The sequence below is a fragment of the Ornithorhynchus anatinus genome, chromosome 3, assembly GCF_004115215.2.
Source record: "Ornithorhynchus anatinus isolate Pmale09 chromosome 3, mOrnAna1.pri.v4, whole genome shotgun sequence".
In the NCBI taxonomy this organism is placed as follows: Eukaryota; Metazoa; Chordata; class Mammalia; order Monotremata; family Ornithorhynchidae; genus Ornithorhynchus; species Ornithorhynchus anatinus.
This window is the reverse complement of record NC_041730.1, coordinates 39,446,282-39,458,661: the sequence shown is the minus strand read 5'-3', so window position 1 is coordinate 39,458,661 and position 12,380 is coordinate 39,446,282. Positions and strand designations below refer to the sequence as shown.

General features: G+C 41.2%; 1 long non-coding RNA gene across 1 annotated transcript; it reads right to left on the bottom strand.

Moving 5' to 3' along the window:
• Positions 1-262: 262 nt before the first annotated feature.
• On the bottom strand, positions 263-3,142 carry LOC114809969. The gene is made up of 2 exons (XR_003757733.1): positions 3,087-3,142; positions 263-560 (listed from the first exon to the last, which is right to left on the bottom strand). It is a non-coding gene; the product is annotated as an uncharacterized LOC114809969 (long non-coding RNA).
• Positions 3,143-12,380: the final 9,238 nt, after the last annotated feature.

Sequence of the window (12,380 nt, the reverse complement as noted above, 5' to 3'; positions counted from 1 at the left end):
AGTGATATAGTCTTAAGACATTTGAGTTTTGTTGCTGAAATTAAAAAAAGGCAATGGCACTATTTGTATTTTACCAGAGAGAGCCAAAGAACTTCACACTCTTACTGTGCATTTACAAATGCAGTTATTTCTTTCCTTACCTCCCTCACTGTGCTGAATTTTGTTCTGCTGTTCACTGTGATTTGTAGAGCATGGGTGTGGCCAAGTCTTCAGCCAAAAATATAATGTGGCTGAGAGCCACAGATGAAGGAAGTCACATTGCTGCAATTTATTCCTTCTCTTTATTGGAGGAAGTGAACGATAACTTAGCCAAAGGGTGAAAGGTAAAAAAATGCCTTTAGAATGGCAAGTAGGCATGGTTTATCATCTTTGGTAATCTGTCCAACAGTAATGGAAAGGAGTAAAAAAAAATCCCAGTAATTTCCACAGGCCACAATCTTTCCTTTCTTCAAAAAGATGGTGACATCTTGGGAGACCTGTGATATGCCTTCTTTGTTCCACACGTTGAGGAAGAGCTTAGGCAGATGTGGCTTTAATATTGTCTACTTGCTTGTAGTCTTCTGTGGGAATCCAATCAGATTTGGAACTTTATCAATTTTTGCGGCTTTGGCTTCAGTAATAACTTCGTAGATAATTTGAAGCTAAAGCTGGGCCCTCACATTCTAGATTTCCATGGTTTGAAAGCATTCATCTTCATTGTCAGAAGAGCATGTGACATGATATTAGGGATTGAAAAATATCCTGAGGAAAACTAAGGGGAGGTACCAACCTACATGCAGGTTTCCATGAGCAATAAAGATCATAATGCTGTCACTGAGTACTGTTCTCTTGGCAGTGCACTATCTAATGAAGTAGTGATAGTGAGTCAGTGTGGCCTAGTGGAAAGAGCACAGGCCTGGGAGTCAGATAATAATAATAATAATAATAATAATAACTACTATGGTATTTGTTAAGCGCTTTCTATGTGCCTAACACTGTTTTAAGTGCTGGGGGTGGAGACAAGGTAATCAGGTTGACTCACTTGGGGCTCACAGTATTAATTCCCATTTTACAGATGAGGTAACTGAGGCACAGAGAAGTTAAATGGTTGCCCAAGGTTGCACAGCAGACAAGTGGCAGAGCAGGGATTAGAACCCATGACCTCTGACTCCCAAGCCTTTGCTCTTTCCACTAAGCCACGCTGCAGATGATTTGGGTTCTCCTCCCAGCTCTGCCACTTATCTATAAGATGACTCTGGGCATGTCACTTAAGTTTTCTGGGCCTCAGTTACCTCATCTGTAAAATGAGGATTAAGACTCTGAGCCCCATGTGGGATAGGGGCTGTGTCCCACTTGATTTTCTTGTAGCTACCCCAGTACTTAGTACAGTCCCTGGCACAGAGTAAGTGCTTAACAAATCCCATTTTTAAAAAAGTAAAAAAAAAAAAATCAATCTAAAAGGTAAAGATGACTTTTGGGAGATTGATTGAAGGCTTACTGCCTTCTGGTTATCGGATTCTGTCAACTTGAAAAGACTCTTCCTTTTATTGCACTCTGTCAAACCCTTAGAATAGTGTTCTATCCACAGAACATCCTTAATAAATGCTATAGGTTGGCTTGTTATCCTCAGTGGGGATTCAAGCTGTTTAAGTTTCAGTGGTATTTATGCATTTAGTACTGTAAGCAGGCACAGTGCTAAGCACTGGAGTAGATACAAGTTATTCAGATGGATATAGTCTATATCCCACATGGGGCTCACAATCTTAATCCCCATTTTACAGATGAGGTAACTGAGTCCAAGAGAAGTTAAGTGACTTGCCCAACATCACATAGCAGACATGTGACAGAGCTGGGATTTGAACCCAAGTCCTCTGACTCCCAGGTCTATGCTCTTTCCACTAGGCTAGTTTACTTCTCTACTGGGTGTGAGATCTGGGCCTACTACAAAAGAAGTGGGGAAGTAAGGGCACTCAGACTCATTATAAAATGATCAAGCAAGTAGTGAGTTGTGTAAACTTCCGGAAACTCTAGAACAACAGAAATGTGCATTTGGATAGATAAAATTTGATATCTCCACCACGTAATCAGTGCTTTTGAGAAGCAGTGTGACTCAGTGGAAATAGGCTGGGCTTCGGAGTCAGAGGTCATGGGTTCTAATCCCCATTCTGCCACTTGTCAACTGTGTGACTTTGGGCAAGTCACTTAACTTCTCTTTGCCTCAGTTACCTTATCTGTAAAATGGGGATGAAGAGCGTGAGCCTCATGTGGGACAACCTGATTACCCTGTATCTACCCCAGTGCTTAGAACAGTATTTGGCACATAAGTGCTTAATACCAACATTATTATGATTGAGTCCTCTAGGAGTAAAATTGTTCCAGAAAATGCTGGCATCAAACACGCTTAACATGTGATAAGTAACATATAGAAACAGTTTCTAAGATATTTTGTATTTTCCATTTGTGTAGCTATTGACTATCCTTTTAGGGAAAGTTTCACAGAGGTCACATGAGAACCTGAATTAAAGTTACACAAACCAAAAAAATATATTTACAATCCAGTTTTGCCAGGGTTCCACTTATCCAGAATCCTCAGCTTTGAGAAAAGCCTCCCAACTAAGGCACCCCACAGTAACTCAGATCAATAGTTGCTTCCTTCTCCATGCAAACTGGGCACAGCAATCTATCAGTATTCTCTACCTGCTCAACCCTATGCTGTTTTCTGAGGTCTCTTCTCCCTACTTCCTTAGCAGTAAAACCCCTACATGATCATAACAATTCATAACACAAGACACTTGAGTTTTCTGTTCTACATATGAAAAGAGACTAGTCCTAATGACAAGTAAACTATTTAACACCCACCTGTATATGACAAACTCATAGCAACAAAGGAAAAGTCTTTGGGCTAAAAAGAATAAGACAAAATCCAGCCCCAAGATACATTGTTCCCTTTCAGATTGTCTTTTTTTTTTTAAAACTCTTGATCACCTTGGGACTAAACTGCTAGCCCCCTCCTCAGGCATAAGATTTTCTTCTAGCATGACTCTTCTCCAGCACATCTCCTGATGAAAAGCCCTACCCATCTGTCTTCTTTCCTCTGTAGCACCTACCTTTGCATCCAGCCCCAGCAACTCCTGTACTGTGTTGGCTCAGTCTATGATAATGATGCCAGCAGCTCTTTATTTCAGGTGTCCTTTTGAATTGCCTGCTTAGAAAATCAGGCTGCTATTGGATGATTGAGAATATGCAGATGGCCTTCAGGTACTCTCTTGTAATTAGAGGCTTAATTACTGGTTACAGTTTAACTGGACATATATTTTAGACATATTCATTCAATTGTATTTATTGAGTGCTTACTTTGTGCAGAGCACTGTACTAAGTGCTTGGAAAGTACAATTTAGTAACAGATAAAGACAATCCCTACCCAACAACAGGCTCACACATCACCAGAAGATAATTTTAACCTCAAAAGGGTTAGTTATCCCAATTTGACCCAGGCAAACTCAGCCATATAAGGAAATCTGGATACACTGGGCTGATGCTATTTGTAATCACTATCTTTTTAAATTTCATTTGAATTGTTTTCTTTACATTGAGCCAAATTTGCTTTTTCTGACCTCTTGGGTGTTATATAGTGCAGTAAAATGGAGCATTTACTGAAAGATTCCCAGAACCAAAAAACAATTAATGATCCTCAATGCATTTGCACCTAAAAGATCACCAAACATTGAGTGTTCTCTTAAAGTGGCTAATATAGAAAGTCAGCTATGAGTCATAAGAACAGCCAAAATTACAATCTGGTCTCTCCTGAAACTCTTAGGAAGCACAAACTCCAGAGACCATTCACTGTCTGAAAGAGAGGTTACCAAACTTCCCAGGAAGAAAGAGAAAAGTAGAAAGTTGTTTTTGTCATGACCCTGAATCAATCTTTTGTAGTTAGGTGTGGGAGTGTGATTTATTTTTCGACTCAGAAAAGTTAAAGCATTTGTGTGATGACCTGAAAGAATGTGTGGAAAACATATGATGCCGAGTGGCATTACCACAAAGCTTGGATCATGAAATGTCAGAGTGAGTGGATGTGAGATGGCTGAAAAGAAGTGTGTTATGAATACTTTATAACTATAAGCAGGCCCCCACCTCTTTAACATTTAGGAATGTCTTTCATAAATGGGCTTCATAATAGAACAAATATTGCATTTAGGCTTTGTTTCCCCCATTTCACTTCTTCATTAGAGAACATTTCCAGTATGGTCAAAAAGCAAGGAACAGAGGGAATCTGGTTTGTGTCTATGGGAAAGCAAGGGGAAATTGTCATTAAAGCGAAGAATTCACCTAACAAAATATCATTGCTTTTTCTAGATCTGATAATGCATCAGAGGAAATAATGATTTGCAATACTTGGACCTTCTAAAGAGTATTTTAAAGGAAAGTTCTATAATTGCTCTAAGAGGAACCAAAGACTGATTTTCATGAGCTAAAAAAGGTGAGAAAGTTTGGTTACTCCAGACCCTTGAGTGGGCATACAGTGTCCAGAATTACTGCTCCACTGTATGTGTCACTAGGCTCAGTCCTCAGCCCGTCAGAAAATGAATGTTTATGTGGAGGTTGGAAGGAGAAAAGACACTTCCCTAATGGCCTAACTCATTTCTGGAGAAAGATTCAGCCACGTGGAAAGATCTGGCTCATTGGACAAATTAAAAGCCTTGAAACCCCATGGCTGATTTTCTTCTAGGTCACCTGGGATCACGGCCAGATACCTTTCCCAGCAGGGAGTAAAAGCCATGATGAAAGAGCACAGATAAGTCGTTGAACTTATCCTCTGTTTTTTTTTTCCCCAGTAGCATTTGTTAAGTGCTTACTATGTACTATGTGTGGTCTGGTACTAAGCACTGGGCTAGGTAATCAGGTAATCAAGGTAATCAGGTTGGGCACAGTCCAACACAGTCCATGTCCCACATGGAGCTCATAGTCTTTATCTCCATTCTTCAGATGTGGTAACTGAGGTGTAGAGAAGTTAAGTAACTTGCCCAAGGGCACGCAGCAGACAAGTGTTAGCTAGGATTAGAACCCATGTCCTTCTGACTCCCAGGTCCACGCTCTAACCACTAGAAAACACGGCTTCTCAGAGCCTTCTGGCTCAGAGTCATTCTGTGGCCATTGATGAGTCAAAGGCTGTGATCCATGGAAAGACACAAGAAAGGGGGGCTGTGGTCTGGTACTTTTGATTTTTAAGTTAGTCACTCTTGGAAGATCTAATCTTTAAAGAATAGCAAGTGGGAGTTGGATGGCAAACTCATCTATAGGGATTGCTATCAAACAGTTTATTTGATAAAAAAGAGGCTCCTTGACCTTTTAAAAACACATTATAGTTAGTTGCTTACTGCAAATGGTCATAAAACAGCAGTTCTCTTCACCAGCAGGTATTCAATTCACATAAGAGAAATGAATTTCAGGCTTCAAATGTTATGTAGTGATTTATAGGTGAAGTCCTCTTGAAATTGCTATGCCTATTTATAAAAAATGTATCGACTGCTATTTATGTGCCTTTTGTAGCTCATGAATTTAATGAGGCGTAGGTCTTAAGAATGAAAATATTTCCACAATGAAAATAAAACCTTGTCGAAATGAAATGTTAACTCCCCACATGACTAAGATCCCAAGGCCAGACCAAAATGTTTGTACCATAAGATCACACTGAGGGAAAATGATTCAGAAAGTTAATTGGACTCTTTGTTTAAACAAAATTCAAAGGACACTGTCAGTCTAGGCATTTCACACAACCTTACCCCGGGCCTCCAAAAGACATATCGTTGGTATCTTGTAAGTGGAGCTGGTTATCTCATAAATCATTAGTACTTTTCATGGAATGTAGTTTTGTAGCTCTTGGCCCTGAGCGTATAAACGATGAATTAAGCGTCATTTGAATGGAAAGTTATGTGAAGAATGGATAGCCTGCTTCATTCCTAACGAATGCATTCAAAGTTACCTAACCCAGTCTGGACCCTGAGTACTTCTCTCGGGGGGTGGCCAGGCTAATAATCCTTTTTGTTTCCACAGTGCTTCATAGTGATGAGCATTTTTAAGGACATTACCGAGAAAAGCAGCCTGACTTAGGGGAAAAAGCATTCATTCATTCAATCATATTTATTGAGCACTTACTGCATGCAGAGCACTGTACTAAGCACTTGGAAAGTACAATTCAGCAACAGATATAGACGATCCCTACCCAACAACAGAGGATCTGGGTTCTAATCTCAGCTTTGCCATTTCACTTCTATGTGACCTTTAGTAAATGACTTCACTTCACTTTTCTGTGCCTCAGTTCCCTCATCTGCAAAATAGGGATTCAATACCTGTTCTCCTCATACTTAGTCTGTGAGCTCCATGTAGGATCTGATCATCAATCAATCAATCATATTTATTTAGTGCTTACTGAGTGCAGAGTACTCTACTAAGCACTTGGGAGAATACAATATATCCGAGTTGGTAGACAAGTTCCTTGGCCACAGGAAGCGAATTAGAGAAGCAGCGTGGCTCAGTGGAAAGAGCCCGGGCTTGGGAGTCAGAGGTCGTGGGCTCTAATCCCCGCTCTGCCGCTTGCCAGCTGGGTGACTTTGGGCAAGTCACTTAACTTCTCTGTGCCTCAATTACCTCATCTGTAAAATGGGCTGAAAACTGTGAGCCCCACGTGGGACAACCTGATCACCTTGTATCCCCAGCGCTTAGAACAGTGCTTTGTGCATAGCAAGCGCTTAACAAAATATTTTTTTTTTATATGAAGGAGCTAAAAGAATTTAGTCTTCAGCCAATGGATGACAGCAGTTACAGTAATAATAATCATTATATTTGTTATGCACTTACTTTGTCAATCACTCTTCCAAGCACTGGGGTAAATCAAAGAGAGTTTGGACACTGCCCCAGGCCACAAAGGGCTCACAATCTTAATCCTCATTTTACAGATGAGGGAACTGAGGCACAGAGAAGTGAAGTGACTTGCCCAAGGTCACACAGCAGGTAAGTGGCAGAGATGGGATTAGAGCCTTGGTCCTCTGACTTCCAGGCTCATGCCCTCTCCACTGGGCCATACTGCTTCACCTTTCTTACAAAGAAGCAGAAGGATGAAGAGGACGTCTTCCCTGGACTGTCAAATTAATTAATTCATTCAATTGTATTTATTATGCGCTTACTGTGTGCAGCACACTACACTAAGGGCATCTTGGATTTACCCCAGGCCTTAGTCCAGTGCTTGACCTGTAGTAAACACTTAACGTATATCACAATTGTTATCAGAAAGCATTCATTTTAGCTTGCTAGTGGGCATGGTGTTATGAAATCGAAGCAAATTAAATACAATATTCCAGAAGGTCACTTTCTAAAACAGTGTAAATTGGATGCTTGTTAGGCAGTTAACATGATACCCTAGCAATCACCAATTGATGGCCGTCCAGTGAGATCATTAGCTGCATCAACAGCATATCTGTCCAGTGCTTTCCTTTGCATAAGTATAGGCTGAAATATATGATTAATAGGACCAATCTGAGTGTCAAAGTTTACAGTAGCGATCACAGATGTTGCCATGGACGGGGAAAATGGTTCAGGATTTGCCAATCACTGCTCCTCTGCCTTCCTTTCACTCCCTTCCTCTTTGCAGTGGAAGACTATATGATTCTTGGGCGTTCCAAGACACGGTATTTACTTTGCAGATTTTTGAAGTTCAGGCTTGAGGATGTCTCTCAAACAGTTTCTCTGTGCTCCTCTTAGGCATCTCACTGGCCTTTGCTAGAAGGGCAGCCCTTGCTCTAAGAGCTAGGAAGCAGCCATTTTCATTTTTGTCCAGTCTGGTGAGGCTCATGTTTGACAATCATGGCAACAATCCTGAACTGCTACCTTCTGAGGGGAGGCTCACACTGGTGTGCTGGCCAAACTATTTGACTCTCCCACTATATTGTAAGCTCCTAAGGGCAAGGATCATGCTTAACAAATATTTTATACTTTCCCAAGAATGGAGTACAGTGCTGTATATAGTAAATACTTGGTGAATGCCATTAATTGATTGATTAATTGACCACTGGTGACAATAATGGTACTTTTTCAGTAACATCTTAAAAATACAGTTTCTTCTTTTATAATAAATAGGTTTCAACACCAAATAGCAAATAATAATAACAATAATAAAAACAAATAATATTTGTTAAGCACTTACTATGTGCCAATCACTGTTCTAATCACTGGGGTAGATACGAGGTAATCAGGTGGTCCCATGTGGGGCTCACAGTCTTAATCCCCATTTTATAGATGAGGTAACTGAGGCATAGAGAAGTTAAGTGACTTGCCCAAGGTGGCAGAGTGGCAGAGCCGGGATTAGAATGCACGTCCTCTGACTCCCAAACCCCTGCTCTTTCCACAAAACCAAGCTGCAAATGGGGCTGCTTGCATGACTGGTAAATCCTAAATTTGGTTTCAGATCTATCATTGCAAGGACCAAACCCCCATAGCCTCAGGATTTTGAAGTTGGTACATTTGAGGTATTGCTGAATTGCTTTATCCATATACACTTTCTGTGGGAGTTGAGCTTCAGGACTTGGGTAATAGTCTTCAATTGCTATGTCTCCCTAAAAATCTCAATTGCTGTTGTCAGTGTATGCTCATTAGCAAATTTTGATGGCACACATTCATCTTTCGGATGTTAAGTGATAATTCCACAGCAAGAATATGCTACACAATTGTAGCTCTCCTTAAATATATACTCTCATAATGGGCAAAAGGCAAAGTGGGAAATCCAAAAAGTCATTTGATGAGGAAAAAGACATAGATATGAGAAAGGGAGGAAGGGAAAAGCATTTCCAGTATGGAGAATGATACAAATAAAGCTACAGAGTAGGGTGGGAAAAACCCACAAGAAAATGCTGAAGAGACTTACAGTGTTGGAAATGAGGTGTTCAGTAAAAGGGAGTTAGGGGACCTTTTAAATTATGCAGGGCTGCCATTTTAATGCAAGCCCTGGAATTCCTGGCAGCATAGACTAATGGATAGAGCATGGGTCTAGGAGTCAGAAGGACCTGGGTTCTAATCCTGTCTCTGCCACTTGTCTGCTGTGTGGCCTTGGGGAATCATTTTTCTCCATGCATCAGTAGCCTCTTCTGTAAACTGGGGATTAAGACTGTGAGCCCCATGTGGGACAGGGACTATGTCCAATCTGATTATTTTATATCTATCCCAGTGCTTAGAACAGTGCTCGGCACATAGTAAATGCTTAACAAGAACCATCATTATTATTAATAAGGAGCTTAGATATATCCATACGGTGATAATGGCACCCATTAAAGGGCATACTATGGGTTGAAGCAGTGGGCAGAAGGAAATGCTAGGAAAGTTACAACAATTATTTAGACGTAAAATAATCAACCATCCATAAACCTACAGTCAGTAAAATTCAACCACGGTGGGTTCTAATAGTGAGACTGAGGGACAAACTATGAAAACCCAAACAGTTAGTTTGGGCTATGCTATAGTGAGCCATATTTGCCTGCCTGCTCCCCTGAGATTCCATCCAGAAAATATCTCCAGGAGATGAAATATGCCTCTTGGCTTAAGTTAGAGCGGTCGCAAAAGTGGTGGTCTTGAATCTCAGTTGCTTTGAAAATTACCTTGTGAACCTTGACTTAAGTATTTTCTTGCTGAGGTGCTTTCCAGCTTGTGGTACTAATTAATCATTATCTCGTTTAGGAATCTGGTTCAGCCATGGGCCCTGGACCCTTCACAGATCTACCAATATGTTCTGGCTGGAGCTTTCAATCCTGTCTCTTGCCTGGATAGTATCAAACATAGGGTTTCTAATCATTTTTGCCCTCGATGGGTGGCATACAGCTAAGTGGCCTCATTTGGAGCTGAGTGGTGTCTAATAATTTGGCATCCCTGGATAGGTGCAATTGCTGTAACCCAAGAGAGAAGATGCAGAATCTGAAGAATTTTAATACATCTCTGGAGGTTCTGTTTAATAACATGGAAAGGTGGCAACAGAATATGTTGTCAGAGCTAAGGCTGGCTAACTCCGGCAGTAAGAATATGCCATGTTGGGTGGGTATTTTGGAAGAAGTTTTAAGTGTAAAGAGTGAGTTGACACCTTATTACATCCAGTGGTGAATAATAATAACAAGGTAATTATTAAGCTATTACTTTGTGCCCCAAATTGTGATGGGTACAAGATAATCAGATCAGACCCAGTTCCTACCTCACATAGGGCTGTTTGAGGGAGGAGAGGAGACCAAGTATTTTATCCCCAGTGTACAGATTAGAAAACTGAGACACAAAGAAGTTAAATGGCTTGACCAAGGTTACGCAGCAGGCAAATGGTAGAGCCAGAACCAGAATCCAGGTCTCCTGACCTCCGGTCATGTGCTCTTTTCACTAGACCATGCTGCCTAACTTCCATGATCTAGGGGGTTAATCTGAGGACCTAAGTTTCCAGATGCAAATGGGATCCTGGATTAGGAAATGCTAAATTCACTTCACAAATAAAACATAATCCAATATTGTCCCCCACTACTCCTTTCCCTGGGAAATGTATTTTTCCAAAAAGGATGAAAGAGAAACCAAGTTTCTTTTCCAAGGTGAGAGGAGAGACTGAGTTATTTTTCAGGATGGGTGAAGAAAGACCAGAGTTCCTTTGACCTTTCCATCACTGTAGATGGCACCACCATCCTTCCTCTCTCACAAATCCAGAAGCTTGGCATTATCCTTGACTCCTCTCTCTCATTCAACCCAAATATTCAATCCACCACTAAATTCTGTCGGTTCTATTTTCACAACATCGCTAAAATCCACCCTTTCCTCTCCAGCTAAACAGCTACCACATTAATACAATCACTTATCCTCTACTGCCTTTATTACTTTATCAGCCTTCTTGCTGACCTCCTAGCCTCCAGTCTCTCCCCTACACCAGTCAATAATTCACTTGGATGCCCAGATCATTTTTCTACAGAAATGTTCAGGACATGTTCCCCACTCCCCAAGAAACTTCGGTAGTTGCCCATCCACTTGCTCATCAAACAAAAACTCTTTACCATTGCCTTTAAAGGACTCAATTACCTTGCCCCCTCCTACCTCACCTCGTTACTCTCCCACTACAACACAGTCTGCACCCTTCACTCCTCTAATAATAATAATAATAATGTTGGTATTTGTTAAGCGCTTACTATGTGCCGAGCACTGTTCTAAGCTCTGGAGTAGACACAGGGGATTCAGGTCATCCCACGTGGGCTCACAGTCTCAATCCTCATTTTACAGATGAGGTAACTGAGGCACCGAGAAGTGAAGTGACTTGCCCACAGTCACACAGCTAAGTGGCCGAGCCGGAATTCGAACCCATGACCTCTGACTCCAAAGCCCGTGCTCTTTCCACTGAGCCATGCTGCTTCTCTAATGCTAACCTTCTCACTGAGCCTCAATCTCACCTACCTTGCTCCTGACTCCTTGCTTACCTACTCTTTCTGGCCTGGAATGCCCTCTCTCCTCAAATCTCACAGACAATTACTCTCCCCCCTGCTTCAAAGCCTTACTGAAGCCACATCTCCTCCAAGAGGCCTTCCCTGACTAAGCCCTCCCTTTCCTTTTCTTCTACTCCCTTCTATGTTACCCTGACTTGCTCCCTTTATTCATCCCCACTCCCGGGCCCAAAGCACTTACATACATCTCTGTAATTTTATCTCTAAGTTCATTAGGGAATGTACTTGTTACATTGTTTTATTGTACTCTCCCAATCACTTAGTATAGTGCTCTGCACACAATAAATGCCCAGTATATGACTGAATGACTAACTGACCATCTGATGGAGTTCAATGGGAAATAATAAGACCCTGGGTTTCCTGGACAAAGCAACCCTGGTGTGGACCTCTATATCTCTGTCTTTCTTCTGGGATACTTAGGTAAGCATTTCTACTTAGGTGACAATCCCAAATCTTTTGTACTGATACTGACCCTGATACTCTGGAAAAGATACATTTTAGGAGAGCTGACTATGCCTTAGTGGTACATATTCATTCAATTGTATTTATTGAGTGCTTACTGTGTGCAAGGCACTGAACTATGCATGTGGTAGAAATGTTCAGCGAGAGAAATTGGCAAATCAGATTGACTTTTCTGGGATCACTGGGTGAAGTTTGCACAAAGCTTACTAATATTTGCACAGGATTTAGGCACCAGTTTCAATACCATTGCACCAGGCTCACAATGGTGTAAAGTTTGTGGGCTATAGAGAAGTCACTTGGAAAATGTAAGTGTTTTTGTTAGGGAAGCTCCTGATGGGGTGGGAGTCCTTACTAGGAGTAAGTATAGATCTGAATAAAATAAAGATTAGGGACAAGGGTGAACATACAACTCCTGGAGATAGATTTCATCTCCATAAG